Here is a 16,537-nt window from a genome sequence, read left to right as displayed (position 1 = left end):
AAAGTAAACAAAGGAGTGCCTCATTATCATCTGTCATATTTGTGAAATAGAACCAAAGTTTTCTGATTCCTCTTAGAAATTGCGGATTCATTATTAATCTGGATTAGTGCTGATTTAGGCCAGGGGTGCTCAAGCAAAACCGATCGCAGATTCGACTCGAATCCACAGCGGTCACTCACTCCCACAGCCACACAGCCGAGCTCTCTGCCCGAGTCTTTAACAGAGTTGTACCGCATATGACCACACGATGGCGTTATTTCGTCACATTGCAAGTTTTTTCCCCATTCTAAATAACAATACTGCACATTTATATATGATTACATACAATGTAGTACATCTGCGATTGTAGCCGTAGTCAAATTAATTTTTGTGCTTTTTTTTATAGCCACACACAGCCCTTTGATTCAATCTATCTGATATATTTTCAGAGGAATATGAAAAATGCCATGATTAGTGCACGGTCAAAGAATACCAGGAAATGTGTGCCCTTGGTCTTCCTCTCCTCCATCTGACAGCTGGCCGGACAATAGATGAAGGGGAACAGTAGAGGAAAAATGTTTCCTTCTAACGTAATGAGAACAACTACCTACATAATCGCCATCATAGATATACAAGTCCAATTGGTAATTGATTTTCCCAGAGGTTCTCTTAAAATAATACAACAATAAAAGAAGCAAGAACAATACCGTGCAATCTCAACACAAACCAGCAGGGGTAAAATGGAGAGAAAATGTGGAAGTATTTCCAGGAAAGACCATATTTAGTGAGTGGCCTGTTTAGGTGGGGGGAAACTGGGCTCCCACAGTAATATTCATCAAGCTCTATGTTTATTTTGACACTAACAAAATGATATTTGTATTTATACTTATTTGATTGTTGCATTTTTTAAAAATACACTCGAGACTTACGCAGAGGCCCATCTTAAAAAGAGAATACTTGGCCCCCAGTGTACCACTCTTTCCTGACGGCATTCTTTCACATACTCCGTGCTGCGTGAGAAGGGGGGGGGGGGGGGGGGGTGTGAACGGGCAAAGCCTGGAATTCTATGGGAATTTCTCAAGAGCCATCAGTTGCCAGAGTTGCACACTTGTATGCAGCTTTTTCACTGTTCGAGTAGATTTCTTTTATTTTGAAACTTTTACATAGAAGCAGACTACAATGCGAGGTAGCTGATAGAACACACTTTTTTTAACTTTAACCCTTTAAGCACACACTTTGCGAACTATGCATATTGTATCCCCCCCCCCCCCCCCCCTAATTTTGTAAATGCTTTCATAGGTGTAATAATTAAAGTTATTTATCAATATTTTCTTTCCTGTCAACCACTCAAATTGTTCTGTGGCATCAGTTCAATCCATACTTATGTAGGTTAAATTTATTCACACCCACAAAAAAAAAAGGAAAATGGTATGGTCTGTCGTTGTATTCTGTGACGTAATGATGACACTTTAAGACGTAGCCATTAACTGGTTTGCACAGCCACCTACTGTCTTGAGGTGAAACACAAGTCAAATAATTTTTTGACATTGACAGACGCTCAACGGAATGTTGCAAAAATCGCGTGAAAATCAATGTCATAAATCCTATTAAAATGCATCTCAAAAATTGTAATGATAATCGTTTTATATGGTCCAACATTTGGACAATGATTATATTTCTAGACAATTTCTCGCATGTCCAGCTGCAATCACGAAAATGTCAGAATCGTTGCATTTTGAAATTTTACACGTATTAACTGCTGGAAATTTCGGCTCCCTACTGTTCTGTTTCTTCCCATTGATTCTTTTATGATATCATAAAAATCTCAAAGGAATTTCCCTACTTTGTAACATAATCCCACAAAGGTTCACGCAATTTTAGCAACCGGGAGTTCACCTCAGTGGTGACGACGGTTGAAAAAATACAAAATTCAAACGAAAGCGTTTTCCATCTTGCTGAGGTGCTGTTAAAATGACAAAATGTACCTAAATTATACAGCACCTAATACACAGGAATTCAAAGGGAGCCATCTGGTGCCAGAACACCCTCAACCCTGCTGTTTTCATTATTAAGAATAAAAGGCCTCCGATAAAGTAAAGAAAGCTCATAAAATCACCAGTAGCGCTGCGGAAAGTCTTGGAGGCCCTTGATGTAAATGTCAGCGAAAGGTCCGGGTCCTTTATTGTAATGGCGGGGAATGTGTTTTATGTGACGCCCGCCTTGTTGCTTTTGACTTGGATTCAGAAAGGAGCCAGTAGTGGACCTGCCTCGTACTACCGCTCCTAATCTCTCCCAACACCTGTTTGGACGCAACCCCGAAACAAAAGCAACTTTCCTATCGGGCGACGGAGGACTCGCTTCCGACACCGTTCCAGACCGCCTTCGCCGATCCGTTTCACCCTTACGCCGCAGCCCCGTCACGTCTTATCACCACAGAGCCAAATCCTGAACGTTCCACCTGCGAGGGCCACTTTATCTGCAAGAAAGCTGCCTCTGCCAAATTTGAAAGGCTTAGCGAGGATGAGGAGGTCAGAGTTTGGAGCTTGACTTGTGGGGGAGGACTTGCAGAATAGAGATTGAATTGTCCACAAGCGCCAGCATTTGATGGCGGGACGGATAGAGAGGCCTATAGAAGCAGCTGACATATGAAGCAAGTCCTAGGGTGATGATGGAGGATCTCAGAGGAGAGAAAAGAAGAAGAGTGGGCACCGGCAGCCGTGATCTCACTCTCCGGTCCTCGCGGCGGCTTTGAGAACGATGCCCTTTTGCTGAGAAATGCCAAGCGCACCGCATTCCGACTAGCCGCACAAAGGCCCACCCTCGTCCGGGCTGCCCTGGCGCAATCAGACAAGGGATAATTATATAATTAGGCCGACCGCCGCAGACAGTCAGATATGATGTTATGTTATCGGACAATGACGCGAGTCTGGCCTTTTAGCGAGGCGCACGTGTGGCGCTTATGGCTAACAGATTGTCATTGTCTATAGTAAGGCTTTTTTTTTTTTTTTTTCAAAAAAATGACATTCTATAGTGAGGCTTTTTTTTCACAACAAAAAAACAACAGGCTTTTTTTCTCAAAAAAGGCTTTTTTTCCCCAAAACAACAAACTATAGTAAGGCTTTTTTTTCACAAAAAAAGACAGTCTATAGTAAGGCTTTTTTTTAACACACACAAAAAAACCCCCCCGACATTCTATAGTGAGGCTTTTTTTTCACAAAAAAATGACGGTATGGTAGGGCTTTTTTTTGCAATAAATCAACGCTCAATAGTAAGGCTTTACTATTGATCGTTGATTTATTGCAACAGTCTATAGTAAGGCTTTTTTTTTTTTTTTACAAAAAAAACGACAATCTATAGATAGGCTTTTTTCACAAAATAATGACAGTCTATAGTAAGGCTTTTTTTTCTTAAAAAAAACTGCAGTTTATAGTAAGGCTTTTTTTTCGCAGAAAAACGACAGTCTATAGTAAGGCTTTTTTTCTCAAAAAAAGGCTTTTTTTCCCCCCAAACACAAGTCTATAGTAAGGCTTTTTTTCACAAAAAAATGACAGTCTATAGTAAGGCTTTTTTTTAACACACAAAAAAAACCTGACAGTCTATAGTAAGACTTTTTTTTCACAAAATAATGACAGTCTATAGTAAGGCTTGTGAAGCGATCTCTAACGCCAAAACAACATATTTATTTATAATTATATATTTTTGAGAACATGTCAACTCCATTTGAATGCAGACTACCCACAAAAATGCAAATATTTTCATTTTATGGCTTTTTCTTTTTGTATTTTTAAAAATTTGGAACCAATTCAGACTATTCCATCTTGAAACTGTTCAACTTTAACCCCCTAGCTCCCAAATATTCCCTGCACTTACCAAACATTCAAAAATAAACTTAATTCATTTTTTCCCCTTGTAATTTCTACATTTTGCAACAGATTCAAACCATTACAACTTTGATATGCTCCTTTCATTGTATATCATTCCATGTTATTCATGATCATTCAATATCATTCCAAAATTTCCACATTTTTCAGTCAGCAATTCTCTAGTTCTTCTCAATAAATAATGAACATGTAAATAAGATGCGGTAAAGAAAAAAAAACCCTTTTTCTTCCTTACATCACATCACTGCATTATTTAATAATTCCCCCGTTTTCTCCTCTTTACTGTTCTTTTCTCAGTAGCCACATTTTCTTGCTGTTGTCACTGAAAGCATTGAGGGAGTTCATAAAATCTTGTGGGCATAGGTCGGATGAACAACCCGAGTATGCCCACCCCTTCCTCCATTGTGGAGGCAGGATTTAGGTTCCCAGACGAGAATGGAGGGCCAGTGTCTCTCCCGGTTGGCCACCACCCAGCATTCTCCCCTTGCATTGCGGCCTTGGCTGTGGGTGTGTGTATCCATTGCAGAATAGACTATTGTTGATTTCGTACAGTAAAAAGGAGAGGCAAAGAAAGTCGGAAGGGGTCGAGGCGGCGGGAGACCCGAAAGGAGCTTTTAACTTGATGGTCACAAACGAATGGACAATGTGCGTGCATCCATCCGAGCTCTTATCGTACCTCCAGCTATTTATGTTTTTATTGTTTTTGAATTCTTTTTGGTGTCGTTTGGAACTGCACCATGACAGCCTGCCGGCCAGCTCCCTCATGAGGAAAAAAAAAAAAAAAAAAGCATCTAGTTACAGACTCGCATGAAACTTCCGGCTGCAAAATTATATTTGGACGGTCCATGTTTTCGAGACGGTGAGAAATGTCTATTCAAATAGCCGCTGCTACCATTGCCGATGAATCCTGTTTATAACCGTGCTGTTTTTAGAGCCTGGCGACATGTTCTCAAGTTTAGCCGGACCCCCTCTAGAGGTTTGGATTGCTCGGAGCCTTTTCAGAAAGCGGAAATAGTTGGCGCGGCAATGGAACATTAATTGAAAATAAACTCAAGCTGCTTCTGAAGTCATGCCATCATTTGAAATGGGTGCCATTGCCGTTGGAATACCGGCTTATATCATCTTTCCCCGCAAATGTGCTGATAGCAAATGGAGCCAAAAATTGATGCTGCCGTCTTCGCTTGTTGACTCGGTTAACTTGTGGGAACGTGCATGGACAGGGAAAGGCTAAATAAACCCCCGCGATTTTTCTTGACAAATCCCATGAGGCCCGATCATCTCGTTTTGATATTTTAATTTGTGTAATTAAGAACCAATCACGGCTCAGCTTGTGACCGTCACGTGATCAAACTAAAAAAAAAAGGTCCACCACTTCCTCAGTGATGTCATAGTTTCACCCATTGTTTTCCAATTCATCGTTTTATGGCCACAAACCAGATCTGGATTGAACCCGCGGGTCCCATCCAAGGATGCGGCTGTCCACGGGCCACTTGACGTCAAAGACGTCCTCTCCGAAACAACTAACCTTTTCCCCTGTCCCGCATTTTCATATTTCATCGGTATTTCCGTATGTCTCCCACAGATGCAAAATAAAGGCCATCGGAGTAATCATTATAATGCGGAACAATAATAACTGGGGGAACTGAATGAAAGCCTGGAGAGGCTTGTTGACCTTTGCGAGCTAAACTGGTCCTGGCTTCTGTCTGTGCACCGCTGAGCCCATTGTGTTCTCAGACCTTATCATTGTGTTGCAGTTTCCTCTCCCTGCTGTGTGAGTGCACATGTGCATGCGTGAGAGTGAGCGGAGGACTTGATGCGCGTACGAGTGTCCTGTCCTCGTGCTCGACGTTATGAAGATGAATCAAAAACCAACGGGGATCTCTGAATAGTAATTACGTGTGGCTAAGTTAAGGCATTTAACCGGTTCTGGATTTTGGAAAAACGCTTACGAGTGAGTTGAGGAAATGTGTACAGTGGTAGGAGAGATGGCATGATATTGTTCACCTAAACAGCCAATCAAATTGCTTCAATTGTATCTGGGGTTGTGCTGCAAAAAACAGTATTTTAGGCCTCTAATATATTTTTCATTAACTAGCAACACAATCGCTTAGCGTGTAGAATTTGTCGTTGATTACATCAGCGCAATTATTACCGTTTTTATATTTGTTAAAACAGACATATTGTCTGTATAGTAGTGAATACAATTTTAGACACACCTTTTCATTCATTGCGTTGCTTTATTTATATTCATTTTTATTTAACTATATGACACAATATAATTATATTAATTTGTATTCAAAGCTTGTCAGCGTCTAGAATTTAATTTTTGTGGCTTTCAATGTTAACATTTTACTGTATGCCTTGCGACTGGTTCTGGACGGCGAGTCCGACGAAAGTGAGTTGGGATCCAATTCACCCACCATGACTAATGAGGACAATGATGCAATGAAATTAAATGGATGGATGAATTATGACTATGCTATTCATACATATGATTTGGTCCGGCCATTTTAATGGAGATAATAGACACAGAGCCTGCATGAAATGAGGTGGAAAGATATCCAGAGTCTGTCTTATCTCTAAAATTAATTATTTGTGAGTTTGGGCTGTAACATTAATTAAAGCAATTATACTGTCAAGCAAGCATGCATGAAGTGGTTTAATTGAACTGGAAATCTCTCTCTCTCTCGGAGGTTCGTGAATTGCTCTGTGTAAGAAATGTGTGTCCCTTGAAGGATGCATGTTCAATTCCAATTGCACAATTTCTGTGGACTATCTATGTCAAGCAGAAGAAGAGATAAACCCACCTGTGTCCAACAAAATAAAATATACACGGACGTCAATGCATTAGCCCTAGTAGGCTTTTATTTTGAAGTTATCCCAGGTGTTTGAGCGGTGGTTGAGTTCACGACTACATTTTTCCAAATTATTGCCAGCACATCGCATCATCGTCAACATCAGCAATCCGCCATTAAAAACATTAAAAATATTAAAAACAGTTGCTAATTAAAGGTGAAAGAAAAATGCTTGACACTGTCATTGTATGATATGGCTCGCTAGTGAGACTTGTGGTGCATTCAAATGCAGTCGGATATTTCAACTGCACACAGAAAAAAATCCTGTGATCAAACACTATTAATTATTAACTGTAATAGTAACAATAATTATTATAGTCATATGATGATTGTTTAATAAACAACGTTGTTCAAGTCCCTGGCATTAACCTGCAAAAAAATACTAAATGCTCCAAAAAATGACTCAAAAAACTGCTTGAGTGTTGCGCTCTCATCAACTCCCGTGTGTGGTGTAGGAGAAACGCGTCCTGTGATGTCACCGCCAGCTTTGTTCTCGCAGACAATACACCCACATCCCTGGGCTTCCCCTGCCCCGGCAACAGGGGGAGCCCTTGTGTTCTGGTGGTATGTGTGCCGTGACTCATCGCCTCCCACGCATCATGTACACACGCACGTTAAACAGTCTTCCTGTCCACCCATGCATTATAGCCACACAGGACATGAGCGATAGGGACATGGGCTCAATGTAGGATGCGGGGGTGGACTGTCGTCCCGAGCAACTGATATTCCAACACAGCTCCTCTGACCCTGGCACCGTAACGCATGCCCCTTATTGAATCAATGGCTGTATTGATGCTCATGGAGAGAGTGAGACAACAAATGAGAAGGGCAGAGAACAACTGTGTGTGTGTGTGCTGTTGTTGCTGAGTGTGCATGCTTTGTTTATTACAATTTGTGCAAACGTTTTGATTTATGTCGGGGATATTTTTTAAGATCTTTATATGACATAGATGAGGTGACATTTGTGTAGATTGCGTGTGTGTGTGTTCATAAAATAATTGTGGTCCAAATGTGAGCCTAAAGTAACAGGTGGTAAAGGCAGTCAGATGTTTATATCGGTGGTATTTCTAGTTGAACAATCTATTTGTGGAATATAAAAACATTCACACTGGCTGGCTGAGATTTGATGACATCATTACTGGATAAAGTGTACTTGCTGGACTACTAATAGATTTTCTTGTCTGTTTATCGGATGGTATTGAAATTTGGGTTGTCAAAGGTATAGTGTTAGTTTTGGGGATGAATACAAATTTCATTATACTTTAAAAATTGACTTAGAGGAAAGTCACTGGCACAAAGACAAATATGGACATTTACGTAGTTTTACAGGAACATAATATTGTAAAAGGGTCAAAGAAAGCCATTACAACTGTCTTTGAACCAAACAATTATTTTGATTCGTTTAACATTAATGCCATGATTTAACTGAAGTAAATATCTGTTACAAGCTTTGTAGAAGATAAAACATGCATACCAGTCCATGTTTTTGGAATGTAGGAAGAAGCCTGAGAACCCACACAGGCTCAGGGAGAACATGCAAACTCCACACAGGAAGGCCGGAGCGAGCAAAAAATAATATATATATATATATATATATATATATATATATATATATATATATATATATATATATATATATATATATATATATATATATATATATATATATATACACAAACATCAACAAATGTGATACACTGAGATTTCATTTGTCCAGTGTGTCCACTCACGCAGATACTTTCTGCTTTCATGCTGACATCCTGACAGTGGGTGAGGATAACCTTTTCCGTACGCCGGCTTGGATCCGTTGCTGATCTGGTGATGTTGGAACGGATAAGGGAATGGCCACAACAAACTACCTTTGGCCATCAAAGCTATCCTACTATTGTTCCTCCACGCACAGGAAGAAAGGTTTGTTGTGTTATTGTTGGATGAGAGAGAATGAGTTAGCGTGAAGTATGTGTGTGTGTGTATGTGAGAATTTGTGTTTTTTTTTTTTTTTTACAAAAAAGACCATGTATAGTTTGGCGGTTTCCTTTTGCAAAGAATAACCATTTATGGCAAGACATGTTTTTGCACAAAAAAACTGATGATGTACAGTAAAGCTTGATTTTTCCTCAAAAACAACCATGTATATTACGTTTTATTTTTTTTTTACCATGTAGAATGTTTTTTGCATATATGACTGTACAGTAAGGCATGTTTTTTGTAAATTTTTTATATATGTATATATACATACAAAAAATCCATTGCACAAAAAAAACGATGTATACTAAGGCTTTTTATTTCTCTGAAAAACAACCATGTAATGATGCAAATTTTAAAAAATTACAACCATGTATAGTCAGATTTTTTCTTCAGATTTTTTTTTCTTTAAGAAAGGACCATGTATACTTCTTTTAAAAACTATGAAAGGTGTGGTAAAAAATTAAAAAAAATCATCGTCTAGGTTTTACTTTTGCGGTAAATGGGATGCTGGATGACATCGTCACTGAAAATATAAATGTGTCATATAATATCGTAACAGTAAAATGCAACTTTTTCTCAGAAGAAAAAGAGCACATGTCAATGGAACCAACCATGCAACCACAGTATTTGCATGGTACAAATGAAGGCCAAACGCGACGGACAATTTTCCCATTTTTGCATTGGCTGCGGGCCAGCTTATAGTTCTGAAATACGCATAATGTCTCCTGGTTATGTAGATTGTTCCAGCATACAGTATGCGTGGTGACAGGAAGCCTTGGATTTCTGTACCTGAGTCAGAGCGGAAGAGAAGCTTGCCGTGCAGGAAAACACCTGGGAGCTGAGGGAGAACAAACAAACCCAGAGGAGGGAAGAGGAAGAAGAGGGAGAGGAGAGGCAGGATGGGGAGGGGATCCAAGGATTGAGAAGTGAACGGAGAGCAGCTGCTCTTGAAGCCTACGCCGGAGTCCAGGAAGAAAGCCGAGGAAGAGAAAGTTCCGCTGTGTACGTCAGCGAAGCATCATTGTGCTGCTCCGCGGCTCGATTCGAAACACATCTGTTGGAAATGGCTGCTCTCCGTTTGCAGCCTTATTTTATGATACATCCATGTCTGCAACGATTGATTTTGGTTTTTATTCCAGACTCAAGATTCACAAAAGACGGACATATTACATTTTTTGGCATTTCCTGCAGACAAACAAAAATGTGTATTCGAGTTCTTTGTAAAGTGTTCACACATGCAGCGACTAACATTTCAGATGCGTTAGTCCACCGAGGCCTCTCTAAGAGCACCTGCCGAGCATCATTATTGCCCACCTGCAGCCTATGCATACTGGTTCTTTTGTAACGAGTCTCAAGGTATGCCGCGTCCAATAAGATCTCAACAATCAATTTTATATCATCAGCGAAACCTTTGCATCAAGGCACGGAAGTGGAATTCTTTAGTGACAAAAATCCAAGCTTGAGATCCAAGCTGTCAGTCATCAAGCCTATTTGATGGTCTGGGGCTGCTTTGCTTCTTCAGGACCAGCACAACTTGGTGTGATTGGGTAGATTATATATATATATATATATATATATATATATATATATATATATATATATATATATATATATATATATATATATATATATATATCAAAAATGTAAACAAAAATGATGTTCTTGAGAGATACCGAACAAGTATTTCACTGAGAAACACAGACAAACCCCTCCTAAAACTGCGTCCATGGAAAGTCTGGTCTGTTGTCTTTGTCCAGACATCATATCCTCGACATAGTCCCCCACTCAGCTGCCATGGGTCCTTCCCACTCTGTCTCCTAGCATGGCATTGTTTTCAGACACAATTTTCATTGTATGCGCTGTAGGTGGGGGAAATCACTGCCACAGCAGACGCCAAGCAGGCTCGTACTCAACGACCTTGATCAGCAGTCAAGCAGCGGCATCTTTATTGCCACCCCCCACCTCCACTCACACCCATCCTCGCCCCAATCGTGCCTCCTGGGAGGTAAAACTTGGATTTCCCCTTTTCCACTCTCCCTCGCTCTTTAACGACCAACACCTTTCTCTCAGCCTTTCATTAGCGGTGCTGCTCTCGTTTCCTCTCCTCCACTACTAAATCATTAGCTCTCTTTATTCAACACGCTTTTATGACACCTTTTCCATGTGCTCATCATCCCTGTTTGCCACCGGTAATCAATCTGGCGACGTCAATACAATAAACTGAATGTGTGTCAGGCATTGTTTTCTCTTAGGTTAATAAGCTGGAATGACTCCTCTCTCGTATTCAATAAGTACATTACAAACATTCAAGGTATTTGATGATACAGTTGATTTCCGTGCCACAAGAGTGCTGCCTGGACAAGTCTGATCACTTGGATTACAAGGTCCTCAACGTCGTTGAATAATGTGAATGGAAAGTGAAAATGAATACTTGATTTGAAGGCTTGTGGCTCTTTGCATTTCCAGGTTATAGGTGTGTATTATACACAAGCATGTTTGTGCAGAGCTTGGAAAAAAAATGCAGGTGTGCGCATTCCCTCCGCATCCAGAAGCCTTCCAAGAATCTGCAGGGAGGACGAGACATCTTTGTAATTTATGGCGTGAGGAGGCGTTTCGACTTTTAGCTCACAGCTGCACAGCCCAGCGCCAAAGATAAAGCTCAAGGCGGTCACATTAATTACTTCTGAAGTAGCATTCGGTGATCTTCATCATCTTTATTCTCATTTGAACACACCCAACAAAGTCAAAAGTGATAAAAGGTGATGGGTACAAATAAATGAGCCTTGAACGGTGGGCAAGCAGGTGCTTAACAGTGACCGTCACGACTCCTTATCATTCCTCCTTTACTGATAAGCAGCAAATTTGCCAAATGAAAAATGATTCATCTTAAATTGGTCGGAAAATCCTGATCAATGGACCCAAAGTGAAAACTTCAGTTTTCCATAAAGGTGTGATTTACAGTATAGGGCAGCAAAAGGGAAACCGCCTTGCTCCATATATAACCATTTCTTGACGCTGGACTTTGGAAAATATGGTATACTATTCCATTTATCCCCCCAGCAGCAAATACAAATAAAGTACAGTACAAGGATCTATAGAGTGTATATAGAAAACAGCCTTCAGCATGCAAGCAAGCAAGCTGTAACTCAAATGTATTTGCTGATCAAAAATAACTAGCGCACTGAAACCACAGTGGCACCGTGAAGCAATCAAAGCCAAACCCTAAATTTAGTTGAGGTTAGTTTGTTTCTGTCGCAACGCAACCACCTTTCCTCTCATCCGACAATTTGCATTAGGCACTCTTCCGATATTATCTGTATGTTCTAATTCAACAAATCAGACATTCTTTCGCATTTTTAAAAAACACCCAAGAATGACACTGGCTCACAAATTTCCCATTAAATTCGTCCTTCAGTCCGCAACACATGTTGGGTTATTAATTGTCTTCATTTGTTTCAGCTGATATGTTTTTCATTATCTGGAATTATTCATTGAGAAATAAGGAAAGTTAGCCAATTGACTGCAAAAACAGAGGAGAAGAATGATAAAGATGAAAATATTTCATGTAATGGTACATAAAATGAGTTACAGAAGGGATGTGTTCACAAAAATAAATCGTTAACTTCATTATTAATAAATATTTGTTCACAAAACAATGTCAGTGTCAGACCTAATCTAAAAAATAAATAATTATAATTAAATATTTGTCCACAAAAAATATTCAACTTAAAATTATTTTGGCATTACAGTAGAGATCTCTTCACAAAAATAAATCACTAACTTAATTATTAATAAATACTAATCAACATAAAGTGTCAGACCTATTCTCAAAAATAAATAATTATAAATAAATATTTGTCCACAAAAAATATTCAACTTAAAATGTCCTCTTTTAGGATCATAGTAAAAAAAATAAAAAATAAAAAATCATGAACTTGACAGGTAACGAGAGGTGGCATGTGACAAGTTCTAGTATGGGGAAGAATCTGGCTTTTTACAATAATGAAACCTTCTGAGGATAAAATTAGTTTAATAAACTTATGTTTTCCTGAAACAAATACTTCAATAATTATTTTTAAATGATTTTTGCATTCTTGTTTGTTCAATTTAAAATCTCAAGTACCCCCAGGGGTGCTAATGGAATTCTTTATAATTTGCGATTGAGGACTGGCAAAGTTCTTGCCTACTCCTGTTGGAAACAAACAAAATAAAAAAAAATAGAAGCATAATCATCAACATCAATGCCTGCATTATCCAATCTAAGATATCCCCGAATGGAATGAGATGATTAATAAAATGACTCACACAGTACGTACATCCTGAATTTTGAGAGGAATAGCAGATGATGGGCCAAGTGACACTCAGGACAACGTCATCAGGAAGCAAGCCCGTAAACAGGAATAAGAGGGCGGAGGCTTGGCCGAGACAGAAACACGCCGGCATTTTTAGCTCAACGTTTATAAATATAGCCGCAACCCTGTTTAACTGTCCAACCTTTCCTCTTCTCCTCTTCTTTCACGTACTTCCCAACGGGGACGTAGTGTACATTTGCTTCAACGGCACGGAACTACATCCGAAACCTTCGTCCCGCCTACAAAAATGGCCGAGTGCGCGAACGCTTTCCTTAAATAAAATGACAGTGCGGTGAAGTCGGCTCAAGCTGCGTGGCAGTGAATACGTTTCTCCTCGTTTGACCCTCCTTGACATGTTGGGGCACACAACTGAGAACAAACACTGGGGCATGTGCACACTTGAATGACTTGGTAAATTCCTCCCACTTTAATTTATTAGCCCCATTTAGGCCCTGATTATATATATCGCAATAGGTATAATAAGTTCATAGCAAATCGCTTGGTGAGCATAACTCAAAATGAAATCCAGGCCCATGGAAAGCAACAATGTTTCCTTCAAAATGGCATCATACAAGTCACGCTAATGATAGAGAGTCAAAAGTCTTTTGGAAATCATTTTCCTCCGTGCTTCTGACTGCACACTATTTTTCCATGCTTAACCCCACTCAACATTCCTTTCACCTGTTTTTTTTTTTTTTTTTTTTTACATGACCCTTTCCTATTGTAATTCTTCTATTGACATCTCTTTGAACACCTCAATGTCATTTTCTCTCCGTCTTTCTTTCCTTTTCTGAATGTCGCTCTTGAGAGAGCATTCCAACAATTCCTCACTGTCAGTCTCTCACGCTCTTATTTGGACTCATCTGTGAGTTAATGTTGGTAAATCCTACGCTGCAGTGCTCTGTCACACGGTTTGCTCATTCCAGTTTGCTTCATTGGAATTGGATATGGAAAAAATACCTAATTAATACCAAGAGTCTCACATTCACAGTACATTATATGAAATCGATGCAACTATATTCCTGCCATTGGAATTAAGAAAGCTGATCTAACAATGTGCCATTTGTCCGCTTGGTTTCCATGCTCCTCTCATCTCCAAGACACGCACAGATGAGCCTTATAACGCCGCTAATTGACAGCAGTTAGCTCACATGCACCTATTAGCGCACAGCGAGCGATGCACGCGCACATACGCTCAAAAATTGGCAACCTCCAACCCTTTGTACAGTACACATACAGTAGATTCCTGTTTTTCATCTGTAACATCTGACCGTGGGGATGGAAGTCCACTCTGTCAAATTAACCACTGAAGCCTCTTTGCCGTCAATGGAAAAAGGCATGAAATCAAATGGCATCATTGTTCATATGAAGATTGGTTCACGGTGTTGTGACCTTCTCCGGATCTTCTGAAAAGCACTTAAATATTTGGACCGCCGCTGTCATTTTTCACTCCCTTGCTAAGCATAGAGGCTCCTCTGTCCTACACTCATGGCCAAAATGATTGTCAGCTTGGGACAGTGTGTGTGTTAGCGAAAGGGTAGGGGGCGGCGAGAGATCTTCGTGTGCGCTTCCATTCATTCTTTGTCTGAACACACGCATGTACAGTGCATAGTGTGTATGGAATTGTGCAAGCACACGGTTAGAAGAAGGAATAAGTGATGACGCGCTTGTGATTTAGCGGCGACTCGGCTTGGTTTGCTTGCGTGTGCGTGTGTTTTAACACAGTGACTTTGGACTTGCTTGAATCTTGAAGGTCAAGACATGAGACTTCCTTATGACTTGCACATATGTGCCCTCCTCCCACCTTCGGTATTTCGTACGGTCGCCTCGCAAAAACAGGGCTCTAAGATTACTTACGAGTCACTCTCATGGTAGGATTTTTAGATATAAAAACAAACTTGAAAGTTTTGCCGGAAATCATATATGCAATAAATTCTAATCAGGATCTATTCATAACAAATTTGATTGCTAGTTAAAAATAATGTGATAAAAAATGGGATGGTGAAATCTGCTGGGACTTGGGACAGAAGGCTCAAAACTGGGACTGTCCCAGTTAAACCAGGACGTTAGGTCACCTTGTCCTACAGGTCATAAAAATATAGGACTAAAACATGATTTTACAGTAAAATTTAGTCATTGCTTTAAATTTACACTAAGTTTTGCATACTTTTTATGGGTATGAAAATAACATTAATTGCAATCAATAAATTACAGCCATAATTAAAGCATTTTTTAAATCACGTTATGACGAGTTTTAATCTCTGTATGTTTATTAGATGCTAATTCAATGTCTTTGAATGCATCGGGCTTCTTGTGCTTGATTTGTTGGGGGTTGGAAAACAAAAGGTCAATCACAACCTGAAGTAGACACTGATTGACACTTTTTGGGGTGGGAAGGCAACTTCAGGAGTAGAGGAAAAACATAAAAATGGAAAAGCATGTAAGAGTTTTCGGACGGAAGAATGGTAAAGTTAATTTAAGAAAAACAACTTGAGAAATGTAGTGATAGGCATCATTTGCAAGCAGGGCCTTGCCTACGACAAAAGCAGCTAAAGTTTAGCCTACCACATCAATACAAAGCACCCAGTGTGACTGCAGCCATAGCTAATGATAGTAACACAGACATGAATATAGCAAATGATAGCAAAGCTCTTTGCCAAACTCAAGGACACACCGAGTTTGAGCAAGTCTTCAAGAAGTACACCTCCATACCTAGCTACTCTTAATTGAACCAGCTGGAGATATCAAAACCCTTACATGATTCTCTTCGTTTTAGTAATATTACTGCGTGTGACCAAGGATGGACTCGGGCGTTGGTTCAGTCTGCTTGATTTTTTTTAAAAAACGATAACGCTCAGCTAACATGAGCTGCTGTTAGCTGCATATTTGGGGAGTTACGGTATGTTGTTGGTATCACTTTGCAAGTGGCCTTGGCCAAAAGCTTGTAGATCTACCGTATGGCTTTGTTTAAATTTAGCTCTACAACTCATACCGTTTCCTCCGTTGACTCTTGTTGGACAAACAATGGCATCCTATTATTCAGCTGACCACCGTTTGACTGGAGGAAAACTCGGTTTGCGTTTTCACCATTTAAAGAAAGTCTAGGGAAGGCTTTTTACAGCAATTTTGTACTTTGCATCCATGGGAATGAGTGATATTCTATTTTGGGGCCTGGCTGGCACGGCTGATTTGAACTTGCGGAGTCACCATCATTGTTCGAAAAATGTTCCCTAAACACTAGTGACCATCAAAAGGTCGTGACTCTTAGAATAACTCCCGTGATATTTACAGAGACCCTTATGTTCCTGATAGCTTGTCTGCTTGTTCTGAGGTAACAAGAGCTGTCGGGATCCAGCGATAGAAAATGTCTAACGGCCTGTTACGCAACAGAATAAAAGCTGATTTTTACATAACGTTAGGTTTGACTTCAGTCAAATGTGATGCATTTTAATCCTGGTAATTACGTGGGTTACTTTCCGGCTCTTACGTATGCATGTTCGGT

This window comes from Hippichthys cyanospilos, chromosome 16 (genome assembly GCF_059441005.1).
Source record: "Hippichthys cyanospilos isolate Australia breed blue-spotted pipefish chromosome 16, RoL_Hcya_1.0, whole genome shotgun sequence".
In the NCBI taxonomy this organism is placed as follows: Eukaryota; Metazoa; Chordata; class Actinopteri; order Syngnathiformes; family Syngnathidae; genus Hippichthys; species Hippichthys cyanospilos.
Note: the sequence above shows the minus strand (reverse complement) of the source record.